This window comes from Microtus pennsylvanicus, chromosome 7 (genome assembly GCF_037038515.1).
Source record: "Microtus pennsylvanicus isolate mMicPen1 chromosome 7, mMicPen1.hap1, whole genome shotgun sequence".
NCBI classification, from domain to species: Eukaryota; Metazoa; Chordata; class Mammalia; order Rodentia; family Cricetidae; genus Microtus; species Microtus pennsylvanicus.
The window spans coordinates 49,197,458-49,213,960 of NC_134585.1; positions in this window are offsets into that span (position 1 = coordinate 49,197,458).

Here is a 16,503-nt window from a genome sequence, read left to right on the forward strand (position 1 = left end):
AAGGATGGAAGACGCCAAGAAAACAAAGCCCTCTAAATCAACATGATCAACCCACAGATGTTTTCTCAATTATACTTTATTTTATTTTTATCCCACAGAATCCTTTTTGTTTTCTAATGAGGGACAGAAAGGTAGTAGATCTTAGTGGTATGGGTAGTAGGGAGGATCTGAGAGGAATAAAAGGAGGGGAAATTGTAATCGAGAGATAGTCTGTGAGAAAAAAAAAATCCTATTTTAATAAAAGCAAAAATAAAAAATTAGAATTTACTTATTTACTTATTTCTTTTCCATGTAAATTGTATTCAATAACATATACTAAAGAGTCTTTTCCTCAATAAGCTTCAATGACAGCTCAGGTATGAGCTAAGAGTTAATACATACCTGCATCTGCTTCTGTGTCGTATATTATATCAAATTACTATAGCTGTTTATCTTTGTGTCAAAATACTCCCTTAATCACCTTGAATGTCATATGGTAGAGAATTCTAACTACACTGATTTTCTCATTCAGGACTACATCTTCTGTTCTACCTATGGCATTATTAAAACTGCAGACTATGGGCTGGAGAGATGGCTCAGTGGTTAAGAGCATTGCCTGCTCTTCCAAAGGTCCTGAGTTCAATTCCCAGCAACCACATGGTGGCCCACAACCATCTGTAATGAGATCTGGTGCCCTCTTCTGACCTTCAGACATACATACAGACAGAATATTGTATACTAAATAAATAAACAAATAAAAATATTTAAAAAAAAACTGCAGACTATCCTCTCCTTTAGCTTGTATTTAGTTGGAATGCACTTTCTTGTTCTTTTATTCCTTTTTGTTCTGAGATTATAATATAATTACACTATTTTCCTTCCATATCCTCCCATGTAACCCTCCTTGTTCTGTCTCTAATTCATTGCTTCCTTTTTCTTTGATTTTGTTACATGTAATAAGGATATACATATATATTCCTAAGTATAATCTGTTGAGTCTGTATAGTGTTACTTGGCGTGTATATGTCTTCAGGCTGACCGGTTGGTTTGGATAACTAATTGGTGTGCTCATCCCTGGGGAAGATCATTTCTCCCATGTCCAGCATCTTTTAGTTGCCTGACGTTCCCTGTGGCAGATTAAGGCCTCACGGTCTCACCAAATATCTCTTGACTTTGGTGTGTCTATCGCAGTTGTTCAACTCATGTTTAGACAGTTATGTTGGTGAGTCTTTATGGGCACAGCCTCTAACACCTATAGTAGACACAATCACATCACATAGCAAACTCCCCATTATTCATTTTTGCAAGATTTCTGCAACTATTTCTACAGTGATCCTTGAGGTTTAGGTGTGTGAGTATTTAAGTGTATCCATTTGGATTGGGCTCTACAACTGCATTTTGATTGGATGTTACTTTCTTTAATGCTGAGGAGTGAGAGCTACCCTTGCCTATTAAGAAAATAGTTATTATTCACATTGCTTAAATGGTAACTTTTCTCATATATACAAAAACTAGACTTTGCCTTTTGTTTCCTCCCCTTTATTGCTTATGTGGAGAGGAGGGCATATGTGCCAGGACATTCATGTGGGGGTCACAAGAATTCTTGCTAAAGTCTGTTCTCTGATTTTGTCTTGTAGATCCTAAAGCTCAGACTTAGGTCCAGAGCCACGTTACCAAGATCCTTTACCCATTATGTTTCCTCTCTGCCCCGAGTTTTGCTCCTTAGTGTGATTTTTAGATGAGGTGGTATTATGGGATATGGTAATTGTGGTTTATGTCCTATTTTTTGTTAGGTTTGGATTATCTTTCTTTGGTGTAGTTCATTTTTTCTGTGTCCCTATATGCAATATGTCTTCATAGGTATGTATATCAAGATCTATACATACATTCATCTTATATTTAAGAAAATAATTTATTGTTGGTAGAAATCAGCATTTTAGTTACCTTTACATTGTGTATAATAAGTTTCAGTATTTAATACTGATATTTAAGTATAGTATATAGTGCATTTTTAGAAAATTATATATAATACAAGGTAAAATTAATAATAAATATATTATTATTTGCCTATTGTAGTTGTGAAGATTAACTTATTAGAACAATGATAGAATTAGCATAATTTCTTCTCCCTACTTAGTTCATCATCAAAACTTAAATTATGATTATAATTTCAAATTTTCTTCTGTAATCAAGTTAGTGAATATTTATTAATTTATTACCATTGAATGATACTTTTTATATCTGATTTTATATATGAGACAATTTTAATTTTAATTCTAATTCTTTTTGGTCATCTAAAATAGTACAAAAATTAATTGAATTAATTTTTCTTTTAGCCGTAGGTTCACAGAAAAAACGAACAAGTGTAGTTACCATATATAGTATTCTCCACAAAACCACTTGTGTTATCATAAATATATGCATTATATTTGTTACAAATCATAAAATAGTATCAGTACAATGTAGTTAAGTAAAGTTCCTAATTTATGCTATGTTTGATTTCTCCTGCTGTACACAAATCCATCATTGCCATATCCTATACAGTAGTGTGAAGTGACCTGAGATCTCTGAAATCCAATAGTCTATCTCCAATCTCTCTCCTTGAACTGATCCCCTGGAAATCGCAATGTCCTACTGCTTTATTGCTTTTCCTTTTTAATTTTATCTTCCTAAAGTAAAAGAATAATTTTCATACAATGTACAATATAATTGTATTTCATACAATATACAATTGCATTTCATATAATATACAATATAATTGTATAACTTCCTCCATTTCTTTCCTTCCTCCAAACACTCCCATATTCTGATATTTTCTCTCTATTAAATTCACCATATTTCTTTGTACTAATTATCACCATCGTAGAGATATAACCATGTATGGTGTTCTTTCAGTCTGACCACTTTCTTTCAGTAATACTCCTTAGTGGTTCTCTATGGCTTCTGTGGCCTTTTGCATTTTCGTTTTTGACAAACAACATCACAGTATACGGATGTGTTATAAATGGTTTAATCCATTCCTATGTCAAAGCATAGCAATTCTCACTCTACCAGGAAAGCTAATGGGTATCTTCTTCAGCCATCATCAGAGTAGCTTCCTCCTGTAGCAATGGAAACAATGCGGAGACTGCTAGACAGACATTATATAGAGTGAGAGACCTTGGAACACTCAGTCCTAAATGGGATGTCACCATCAAATCCCTTCCCTCAGGGCTCAGGAAACCCAGCAGAAAGGGAGGCAGAGAGAGTGTGAAAAGTCACAGGGGAGAGAGGACACCAAGGAAAGAAGGCCCTCTAAATCAGCAGGATGGATGCACATCTGAATACACAGAGGCTGAGGCAGCATGCATGGGGCCTGCAGAGGACTCTACCAGACGTATAACTGAAAAGAGAAGTAGACGCATGCCCCATCTCTAATCTAAAAGCATTCTCCAGTTGATTACTACTTGGAAATAAAGATTTAGTTTTCTGCAAGGAAATCTCAGTGGTGAAACAAAGTCTCTTAAAGATGGGCGGCAGGCCCAGATTTAGATTGCGAACAGAATGTAAAAAATAGAGATAGGAACACACAAAGATGACATTGAGTTCATCATACACACTCACACACACACAAACACACAGACACACACACACTCTTGTTTTAACCCACAGGTCCTTTGCATATATAGTGTGGCTTCCAATTTAGTGTTTATTCATGAGATTCCTGAGTATGCAAATGAATACGTCTATGTTTCTTGTGCTGATATACATATGTGTTAGATTAATACCTAAATGTATGTTTTTGACTGCTAATGTAAGCATCACTGCATCTTCACTATCAAGCGGCAATGATTCAGTGCAAATAAGTTAGGAATATAATCAACTTGTGTATGATTAAATTCTTTTCCTACTTGGTGGTTAATTCAATGTTGAAAGAAGTATTCTCTTTCACACAGATGTGCTGGAGTTTTGTTGGGGTTTGATTCAGTGTGCATAAAAACTATTTAGTCTATATTATTTCATTCAGAATTATAAGGGTATTTTACGAGTTAGTACAACATGTTAAATATTAACTATTCTTATGATTCAATGTATCCAGCTTCTTATTTCTTTTGACTATGATTTTACTTCTCCCTAGGGAAAATAGTCACACTGCAAAAAAAATCAGCTGAATAAATAAATAAACAAATAAACGCAAATGATACGAGAGTATCAACCATTTTTGCATATAAAATGGTAATGAATTTCACTACAGTGTGCCTGAATTAAGTAGGATAGTTCCCTTTGAAATGGAACTATTTCCATTAACGAAACTAATCCTAAAACTGTTATTAGGCAGGAGGTGACCTGGAAGAAATGCGAGTGTTCATTTGTCCTAGGGAACTCTTTGAAAGTCTCCATACTTTTAGTATGGAAACATAAGTAGCTAGTCTTTTTGACTTAGTTAATAGCTCTTGGTTGGCCGGGCGATGGTGGTGCACACCTTTAATCCCAGCACTCGGGAGGCAGAGGCAGGCGGATCTCTGTGAGTTCGAGACCAGCCTGGTCTACAGAGTTAGTTCCAGGACAGGCTCCAAAGCCACAGAGAAACCCTGTCTCGAAAAACCATAAATAAATAAATAAAAATTAAAAAAAATAGCTCTTGGTTGTCTCAGTAAGTCTTTAGGTATCTCCAGAAACATGTTTTAATTCTGAGGAATTTTCTATTAAAATGTTCCATTAATGATTTTGATTAATGGTTCATTTGTATACTGGCAATGATAATTTTATTTTATGTGGATCTTCTGATGATCTTGTTAAAACAGGATCTATTTCAGAGTATGTTTTCATCGTATGACACAAGTAGAGAATTTTCAGCTGAGGTATCTCATTAAAATGGATATCTCTTCTTGGGAGTAGAGTGCTCATGGTCAGGGCAGCTCTAGTAGGAGGTTGAGTTTGCAGTAAAGACTCATGAATACCATGTTAAATTAAGCAGCAATAGAGACAATTAAACCTAACTAAGCTTTCAATGGAAAGTATCATAGTTTAGGAGGAAGTTATAAACCATTTTAGTAGAGAGACATTTTGAATGCATGAACATACTCATTTAAATAAGTTTCTCAGTGCAGTCCTTCAGTGTGCAGTGCTATGAGTACTGGCTTTTAATATAATATTTAAATAAATTTGAGAAATGTAGAATTGAGCTCTTCCTGGGGTGACCCCTAATTGATTATCCAAAACAAAGTGGTCAGTCCTAAAAACATATAAACACATATAATAAAAATAGAATCAGGAGGTTTTATTTATATAGTTGTATCTATATATCTGTCTATTTTTCTGCCTATGTGACTGTCTTTCTGTATGTAACAATAATGATCAAAGCAAAAAGAAGCTGAGGAGTTGACAGGAAAAAGAGGGCCTAGAGGGAAGAAAGGGAAGAGTGAAGAGATATGATTATATTTCAATTGCAATAAATTTAGAAAGAAATTTGAAGAAAACATATTATATGTAACGACATAACTAGCTTTGCCACATAGGCAAATGTGGGTGACTTCACCTATATAGAGTAGGAAGCATGTCATTTCTTCAGCCATTTGTAAATCTATGGAGATTCAGTATATTGCTCAAGGCTCTGTTTATGTCACTAAGGCTTTCTGTATCTAGTGCTGTTTATAAAATAGCATTTCTAATTATTCTCAACTCATAATATTGGATTCATAGGTATATGGATGCTTATGGATATGTACATATACATAGGACTGTAATAAAATGATTTACCTGCAGAAAACATAGGTTAGTTTTTAATATCTTCTCCATGCTCAGTATAGGGCATATAAAATAGTCACAAAATTGTATACGACTGTGTTCACAAAGGATTGAAACCGAACCAGAGCTTTATTTAAAATGGATGCTGATAAGGTTCTTTCAGGTAACAGTAAAATGCTCCAGGTGATTAAAGTATGGTATAGAAATATAGAAGAACATAAGTAGAATATTTACTGTCTGCATCAAATGATTCTATCTCCTTTATTGATTCTAATATCTTTCACACTAAATTTGACCTTTTAACATTCAGAATCTTTTACCATAACTGTGATTTAATTTAAATGATTTTTTTCAGACATGAACTACATCTAAGCCCAGAGATCTAGGAAGGTTTTTATTTAATTTTTTTAAAGTATAACAAAATATAGTAAGATGAGACAAAAACTATAGAATCAGAGTTGGACAAACAAACAAACAAAGAAAAAGAGCCCAAGAGATACACAAGAGTCAGAGACTCACTTGCTTACACACTCAACAATCCGATAAAACGCTAAACTGGTAGTCATAGTATTTATGCAGAGGACCTTCTGCAGAAATGTGCAGGCCCTTTGCATGTCTCGGTTTCTGGGAGTTTATATGTGCTGTGCTCATGTTGATTTAATTGGCCTTGTTTTCTTGTTGTTCTCTATCCTCTCCGACTCTTACACCTAAGAAGCATTTTAAGCTTGATTCTTCTTTTTTTTTGCTTTTTATATGTAATCTGTTGCTGACTTTTATTGTTAAATCCTGAATATGTGTCCACTGCATATTTTGCCTATAGAATACATACACTCTTTTATCTTACTATTATTAGACAAGATTTTGATCTAGGCTCCTTATCTGCAATTACTTACTTGTGTATTACCTTTGATTCTTTTGAAATCTCAACCAAAATTTGTGAATATGCTCCCAAGGCACACAGATACTAGTGCCTTCAACTACAACTTGACAGTGTCCAACTGCCTTGCTTCTGCCACTATTGACAGTTTTCCCCTTAACAGTTTTTCAACACTCATATGCCCAAGGGCTTTTGAAACCATGATGTATTCCCCCACTTCTTCATTGATTTAGCTGCTTTTCTCACCTAAGTTCAGCTGTCACTTTCTCTAGAAAGACTTTCCTGACCCCTATAAATATTCAATTACTCCAATAATAAAGCTTTGAAAGAGCTATATTACAGTTCTTGTCCACAACCATATTATAAATTCATGTTTTTTGTAAAAAATTAACCCATTGTCATCATAATTATTTCTACCATCCAGAAAAATATTGGTATGACTTCAGAATACAACTTAAGAATTATCCAGTGACAGCTTGGAATATGTATTTCAAAATATGTTAGACTGAGTTTTTTGTATTTTATAAATATTTCCTGTCTTGTTTATTTTTCACTGTTATATTTCAAAATATGTTAGACTGAGTTTTTTGTATTTTATAAATATTTCCTGTCTTGTTTATTTTTCACTGTTGTATTGAAAATAGATTTTTCCCTACAATGAATTTGATTACAGTTTCCCTCCCCCAACTCCTCCCAAATCCTTCCTTCCTCTCCAGTCAAGCAAATCCACATCTTTTCTGCCTTTCATTCAAAATCAAACAGACATCTAAGAACAATAAACTAGGATAAAAACAAACCAGAATACAGCAAAACAAACAGAAAAAAAGCCAAAGAAAAACACAAGAACCACAGACAGATGCAAAGACTCACACTTTCACACTCATGCATAAATCTCATAAAACACAAAATCAGAAACTATAATATAGAAGGAAAATACAAAATACTTTAAATTAAATTTAAATTTTTTAAATTGGTTTTAAAAAAGGCCAGACAATGTATTATGAGACTAAAAGAAAAAAATACAAAAACAAAACAAAACAGAAAAAGAAACAAAAAACCTCCAGAAACATAGCAGAGTTCATTTTTTTTTTTTTGTTAGCCTGAACTACTGAATATGGGACATGGGACCTCTTAAATTTGTTTTGTATAGCCAATGTGACTCTGTTGGAGAAAACTAATTGGAATTAGCTCTGGGTCGAGGTGGGGCTTATTCTGTCCACTCCCACCCTCAACACTGGCACCCTATTTGGCTTAGACCACTGCAAGCTGTCATAGTCTCTGTGAGTTTATTTGTGCCTTAGCCCTGTTATGTCTGTTCCTTGTTTCCTTGGTGTCTTCTGTCCTCACTGGTTCTCACAATCTTTTAATCACCCCCTCCCATAGAGCTCCCTGAGTCGTGAGGGGAGGTATTTGATGGAAGTGTCCCATTTAGGACTGAATGTTTTAATTGCCTTCATTCTCTTTCCACTGTTCAGTTGTGGGTCTTTGTATTTGTTCCCATCTACTGAAGATTCCCTGGTGAAGGCTGAGAAAAACAGAGATTTATGAGAATATTATTTTATTGCTATGTTCCTTTAGGAGAACCGTAGTGTTTGTGGTGTGGGAGGCCATTTTGTCTCCTTCTTTATCTGGCGCCCAACACTGATTCCTCTCATTTTTCTTGTTTGATTTCCCTTAGTTTCATGGCCTATCTAGACTCAGGTTCCTGAACATCTGAGTAGTGTTAGGCATGGTTCTATTCCATGGCATGGAGTTAAATTCCATCAGATAGTGGTTGGTTACTTTCACAACTTTCGGGCCACTATTGCATAAGCAGATCTTACAGGCAAGTCACCATTAGAAACACAGGTTTGTAGTTGGGTTGGTGTTTACCTTTATTTTCTGGTAGCATTTTATTTTTAAACAACACTATTTTTATTTAAGTTTTCATACATTTCTATACTGTATGTTCTGATATTAACTTTTGATTTATTCTGACTTCTCCCTCCTCTTAGTTCCATTTCTTCTGCTAGACACTTTTGCTTCTATTTCCACATCACGTATATCTACATGACACCATATACAGAGGCTCTAATAACAATAAGTATAAAAATAATACTGCCTCTATTTTATCTATTTTTATGAAAATGCCATGACTTCATTATTATTTATGGCTGAAAAAAATTTCACTGAGCTTATACACTGTTGTTGGGTACATACAATAATTAAATTACTTAGCTATTGTCAAGAGTATAATGTAAACCTTGAAGTACAAGCATTTATGTAATTTGTCAGCTGGAGTCCCTTATGAATGTACAAGAGTGGAACAGTTGGTTAGATGGAAGATAAATATTTAGTTTTTGTGTTGTTGTTTTTAAGAAACTATCTTAACTTCCATAGTGATTGGACTAAGTTGGTTATGGTGGCACAAGCTGAAGAAAATGAGGAAAGAAGATAATTGAGTTTGATGTCAGTCTATGTTACTATTGGTAGTTTGAGAAGTATAATCTCCAAAAAATTCTTCTTGAGTTCTATGGCAGTTTCTCACTTATTAAGAATGACTTTTGAAATCTTTCCTTCAATTGACATCCTGTGTCTTTCTAAGTTACTGTAGCCAGTTTTTGATCACCCTGTTAAAGAAAAGCAATAAATCTTTTAGGCACTGCAGCTTTTTATACAAATATATCATAATATGCCTTATTCATAATCTTTCTTCAATTTCTTCAAATGTTCTTCAAAGAACATGGTTTATACTGCCCTCAGGATTGCTGTTGACATATAACCACTATGTTATAATCACAGATATACTTGGTTATACACATATGTATATGTTCATTGACAAAATTCTGATTTTGCAAATAAACTATTGTTAAAACTGGAAGTAATTTGGAGTGGAATAATTCAGGTTTGTATACTTATATTTGGTTAGTTGCAATTTCTGTATTAATTTTGACTTTAAAAATCAAGTGTTCAAAGCTAATCTAAAATACCATTAAAATATAATTTCTTCATAGTGATTTGCTTCTCTGAATTGTGTATAAGGCATTCACAGACTCTAAAGTGATCAAATATATCATTAAAATAGAACTTTCTAGGATTTTTATACCCATGGTTTAAAATATAGTTTTTATATATAAGCTCACTGTATTCTCCTATAAGACTCAAAGAAAATACAATATATTCTAGATTTTGCATGTTTATACTTAGTATTTCTTTGATCTATTATTTGTCTTTAGTAGTCTTTCTTCATAGCTGCATCTTTATTTTATCAACAGTCATCTGAGACATCTTATGACAAGACTCATCTTAAAATTCACAAGAGAAACATGCACTTGATTTTGTTTGTGTTATTTCAAGTATTTATCACTAAATCTAATGAAAAATAACAAAATAAAGGATATCCATAAAATAGAAATAAAGCAGTTGATAATTTTTTGTACTTCTCCCTAGTTAAAACACACACACACACACACACACACACACACACACACACAGAGTTCTTGTGCAACATAGTGGGGAAGAAAATACTTCATGATATAGAAATTTGTTGATGCAGTTTTTGAGGAAAAAGAGTAATTTAGTTGTTCTCATATTTGATGTGGTTAGCTATCCTATCTGAAGAAAAAGGGCCCTTTAAGGCACTGAATTAGACATAATAACTGTTAACAAACTCTGACAGGAAGGCTTTTGTTTAGAGTAAATCTAGGAAATGAAAAGTTCACCTGAAATCCATTCGAGCAACAGATATTGTCTTAAACTTAATCTCCTGATGATTTTAACTTCATGAATTCTATTTGAAAGTGACACCCTGTCCCCAATGAAGTCTTCATTGCGTTAGGGTTGTCCATGTTTTGATATTTCATCCCACCAAAATCTATACTGAAATTCAATCCAATGAGATAGTATTGGGATTTCATCCTTGATGAGATGTACTCATTTCCTGGCAGTCCTGTCCTCGGGAATGTATTAGAATTACTATAGAAATGTTAATAGAGATGAGTTCTGTCTCTTGTTCTTCTAACCTCTGAGGAACCTCAGTTCTCCCTCTGTCTGTCTGTCTCTCTGTCTCTGTCTCTGTCTTTTTCTCTGTCTGTCTCTTCCTCCCTCCCTCTCTGGTAGATGTAGCATTTATGTGCCATCTTGAAAACAGAGGTTGAGCCCTTTGCACACATCAAAAACTCAGTTTTTTGATTTTTTTAAATCTCTAATATATGTAAAATCATTTTTAACATCCTTCTATAATAACAAAAAATAACTAGAGTAAAGTTACATTCCAGATATTTGGATTTTTAACAAACTCTTTAAAAATGGCATCCATATTGAATGATCTGACAAATATTTGGCCTAACAATTTGTAAGAAAATACAAAGCAACCACTCATTGGAGGATGTTGTGCATCAACACCTTAAACATCGAGGCTTTCAGGAGCAGAACTGGCTTCTAGTCTCTTTGGTGCAGAGAGGCTCTCTGTGTGCTATCAAAAGAGAAACATAAATATAAACCCAGCCATAAAAACTTTGACCTACAATCTGTCATGCCTGGAAAATATGGTAGGGCAATGGTGGCATAGAACTTGTGGAAGCTGCCAACCAATATCAAATTTAACTGAAGGCCACATCACTAGCATGAACCCCTATGAAACACCGCTTGTATAACTAAGAATCAGAGACTAGATAGCCCAGAAACCAGACCAGACAATACTTGCCAAAAAAGAGTATTAATAAAAATGACTACTAATGAAATTCTGCTATACTCAATAGATCAATGCCTTATTTGGTTATTATCAGAGAAGAGAAGCAGATAGCAACAGATACTCAGGGAGCAGATAGCAACAGATGCAAAGAACCACAGCAAGACATTATGTGGAGGCAGTATAAATTGGAAAGCTCCGTTAGATCACCCCTCTTTAGAACTCAAGAAACACCACAGAAGATAAGGCAGAAAGATTAGAAGAACCAGAGGGTATAGAGGACACCAGGAGAACAAATCTGCTAATCAAGGTGCATATAAACTCCCAGCAACTGATCCAGCAAGAACAGAGTCTACATGGATCTACATCAGGTCTTCTGTATATTATATGTTATTACCTTTTAGTATAGTATTTTTACAGAACTTCTGAATGTGAAGAAGAGTAGGTCCCTGGCCTACTCTTAGGATTCTTTTCCTCTGCTTGGGTTGCTGTTTCCAAATTCAATATGATATTTTTTACTTCATCTTATTATATTTTATTTTGTTATTTTTGGGTTGTTACCTCTTATAAGCACATTCTTCTCTAAGGAGAGACAGAAAGAGAGTTTACCTAGAAAGGACGGCAGGTGGGGAGGAGCTGGGAGGAACAGAGGAAGGGGAAGCAATAACCAGGACATTTTGTATGAGAAAAAATAATCTGTATCCAATAAAAAAGAAAAGCATTCTAATGCTGAACCATATGCACAAACTTTTTAATGAGACTGTTTCAATTATGATGAAGTGGTTATTCAACTCATAACCTGCTGTCAGGGGCATAACTTTAATAACATCAAAATTGATCAAGACAGTGCTGTGGACAATTTTTAGTTTTATAATAAAATTTTATTGGAACCAGCAGTAGATTGTGGTAAGATAATTTTGGTTTATAGTTTTATGTTTTGTTTATTACAATTTCTACATTAATTTTGAGTTTTAAAGGTTGTAGTAAATCTTGTGTTTGTATATCACTGAATTCTGAATTTATGAACCTACAGAGAACACCTGACTTTTCCCCATGTTCTAACTCAGTTTTAAAAAATTCTTTTTAGGGCATTGTTGTTTTTTTTCCACGTATTTCTGTGCACCATATGGGTACTTTGTCTACAGAGGCCAGAAGAGGGCGCTGGGTCCACTAGAACTGAAGTTACTTATACTATTTTGTCACCATGTGTGTTCTGGGACCTGACCCTGGGTCTTCTGAAGGAGTAGCAATCACTCTTAACTTCTGAGCATGTCTCCAACCCTTTCCCATTTTCTGATTTAGCATTTTTATCCATGGTTTGTTCTTTCAAATGTTGTTTTGGTCAATCTATTTGAACTTCATTTACATAATTCCTTGTAGAATTGACATCAACACTAATGTATAGATAGTAATCTGACAAAGCATATTTATGGTTGATCACAGATATTATTACCTGTTCCTGTGACAATTTTATATTGCTTTAACACTTCTTTGTTACAATTTTAATGAAAGACTTGTAGTGTACTAAAATTATAGGTTCTCCCTTGAAAAGCTTTGATGTTACATAACACACAAACACTGTAATTTCCTTTCTGTGTTGTGATAAGATATGTTAGAAAATCTCATATACATGGTTTTTATACTTATATTTACTGGTTTTATTCTTTTGTAAGATTAAAGTTCTTGCTATTTAACTTCTTTGCATTTTTATGATTTCTCATATATTCAATAGTGTTTTAAAATACATGATGAAATTTGTGTCCACAAAGAAGAAAAAAATTGATTTTTATTGAAAAAGTTTTATACTTTGTTACTTACCTACAGATCATATGTCTAATAAATGCTTTGAACTTAAATGGTAAATGTTCATTCTGTGCCAACAAACAACTAGCAAGAAGAAGTGTCAGGTTCTTCTATGGAGTAGCTGAATTTTTTTCTTCAGCGATCTTTATGATAAAATTCCCGCCATCATTATATGGCTAAAGAGAAACTGTATATGAGTAAATGTTACTGTGTCAGCTTTAGTTAAAAGACACCAGTGGACTAGGACAATTCAAGTTCATTTACCACCGTGAAGGAGAAAAGGGAATCCAGCACTCACGTGACTGGTGGCTTCTATCGTTTCCTCTGCCTGAATTTTGATCAAGTGTGACTCTTCCCTTAGAGAACAACCTCCTAGAGAAAGAGTGACTTCAATGTCATACAAATTAAGTAAATTAATATGATTATTTTGGTTTGGTTTGCTTAACTGACAGTTTGCCACAAACTAGAATAATCTGGGAAGGGAACTTCAATTGTGGGCTTCGTCTGTGGGCAAGAGTGTGGAGGAGTATCTTGTTAATTAATGCAAGAGGATTCAGCCTACTGTAGGATGGATGCACTGTTCCCTAGGCAGGTGGTCCTTAGCAACCTAAGGAAGCTTGCAAAGCATGTGTTTTTTTGCAGTTCTTGCTTAACTTTGAAATGAGTTCCTAGGTGGTAGGTAATGCGGTGTTAGACAGCAAGCTGGCCTATAGGTTCCTGTGGAGTTTCTGACTTGAATTTCCTCACTGATAACTGTGTCCTATAATTATAAGACAAATAAATCCTTTCCTCCAACTGAATAGCTTACTTTGGTCCATATATTTTAATAGAGCAACAGAAGGGAAACTAGAGTACTTTTTTTTCCTGAGTGCAGAGAAAAACTCAGATTGGTAGGTGGACTAGAACAATTATGTGAGACTATGCCAAATGAATTTTATTCTTTTGTTGACTGAAAAAGATATGTGTAGGTACCATATACAGAGACGGACTCTGTGTATCTTAGGAAAAGGTATGTGTAGGTACCATATACAGAGACGGACTCTGTGTGTCTTAGGAAAAGGTATGTGTAGGTACCATATACAGAGACGGACTCTGTGTATCTTAGGAAAAGGTATGTGTAGGTACCATATACAGAGACGGACTCTGTGTATCTTAGGAAAAGGTATGTGTAGGTACCATATACAGAGACGGACTCTGTGTGTCTTAGGAAAAGGTATGTGTAGGTACCATATACAGAGACGGACTCTGTATATCTTAGGAAAAGGTATGTGTAGGTACCATATACAGAGACGGACTCTGTGTGTCTGAGGAAAAGGTATGTGTAGGTACCATATACAGAGACGGACTCTGTGATCTTAGGAAAAGGTATGTGTAGGTACCATATACAGAGACGGACTCTGTGTATCTTAGGAAAAGCATCTTTCTGGGAATAAACCAAACAAAAACAAAATACAGGTTTCCATAATGTTTTCCACAATGACTCAGAAGCAATTACAGCAGGGGTTTATTAAAATGGTTGGACATTAAAAAGTAAAATCAATAAACCAGAACTTCTAATGGCAATAAAATGAGGTTAAAATATTATTCTAAAATCCCATGCTCTGAATACAGAATCTCTTACTACCTGGACCTATTTTTAACACTCTGTTTGCCTTAACTTCTGTTAACAGTCGACTTGAACTACCAGAAACGCTCTATGTAGATGTATCTTGGTGTCTAACTTTAGCTTTTTCTAGCCAGTAAAACAAAGGTTCCTGCTTCTTCGTCAAATATCTATGATTGCCTTAATTTCAGGGCAAATAAAATGATATAGAACAGCTGGTTTATAATTTATTTTTGAAAGAAGATATGCACGCTTTTCCAAATTTATAGTTGATGTTCCTTGCCTCTTCCCAAATGCATTTATTTACCAAGTAGGTGTCTTCATTATTCCACATTTAATTCATGGATAGTACTTTTCAGAGGAAATAATAAATACTACCTGCTTCAGGTATCTATAGCTGCATAAAACACCCCCTGGCATGAAGGTATGTGGATGCTGCAACGATTTATTTGCTCACAGATCTTAATTTTGGAAAGTATTTGAGAGAAGACATTCTTTGGCATATACATCAGCTGGCATGTTTGAAATACTGCTGGTAGGTTTTCTAATAGTGGGGTGAATCATCTGATAGCATCATCATTCATTTAACTAGTGGTTACTGATAACAGTTGACTGATACATCCATAGGAGCTTCTTCAATTGGCCTGACCACATGACACTGACCAGCTTCTAGCAATGGGAAGCTCAGCAGGAAAAGGTGTGGCTGGAAAGGTGATGCATGGACCAAGGTCTTTGTTGCCAAACTTAAAGACCTTAGGTAAATCTCCTTCAAAGTTTGTATAGGATCAAATTGATTATATATATATATATATAATAGAACAATAAAAAATTGTTTGATTCACATGAATGCAAGGACTGAAATCCAAATGTAGACAGTACTTTGTGCCAGTTTAAATTGACTCTTAAGAAGTCAATACAAGGTTCCTGAAAAGCTGTTTGTTAAGTGGAGAGAAGCTTAATCCTACCTCAACTTCATAGGTCATGTTTTATTGGCACTCATAGAAGGCCTTCCCCATTCTGAACAAAAGTGGAGGTTTGGAGAGGTGAGGCAGCGAGGAGTAGGGGGAGGGAAAGCTGCAGTCAGGATATAAAATAAATGAAAAGAATTAATTAAAATAAATTTCAAAAAATAATCTTCCATCAATAAGAGACCATAACTTAAATCTTAATTTATCAGCCATGTACATATTACTTAGGATACCGGAAATGTCTATGTTTAAGAATTCATAATTTTAAAAAGTTTATTCAGAGGTTCTTTTTTAAGCAATCCTATTTCAATACCTTTCTATTCTACATCAAAATGTCTGACAGTAATTAAAAGCAGGAGAGGTTTATTGTGAATCATCAACAGAGAATTTTCGGCTTGTCATCATAGGATACCTTTGTTTTGGTTTCTTTTGGTGGAACAACATGGTATATGATGTTGGTAGTTATGACAGAGCTTTCCACCTCACAGTAGCTAGGAAGCAAAAAGAGAGAGCTGCGTCTAGGATTCCAGTATCCTCACAAAAGAAGTCTCCACCTTACAGTAGCTAGGAAGCAAAAGGAGAGAACAGTGGCTAAAGTCCAAGTATCCTCACAAAGGAAGTCTCCCATACTAGGCTTCATCTCTTATAGGACCCTTAATTTCTTACTAACACCACAAGCTGAAGACCTGATGAGTATGGGAAACATACAGTCTTTAGAAAACATGCCACTTATAAACTGTAGTCCTCCAAAATCATCACTTAATGACAGTGAAATACACAAAATTAGAAGTGATATGGCAACATTCAATGCAATCTTCCATTGAATTATTAAGAACTGAAGAAATAGAAAGAAAATTTCAACATCTAAAGCTGTATA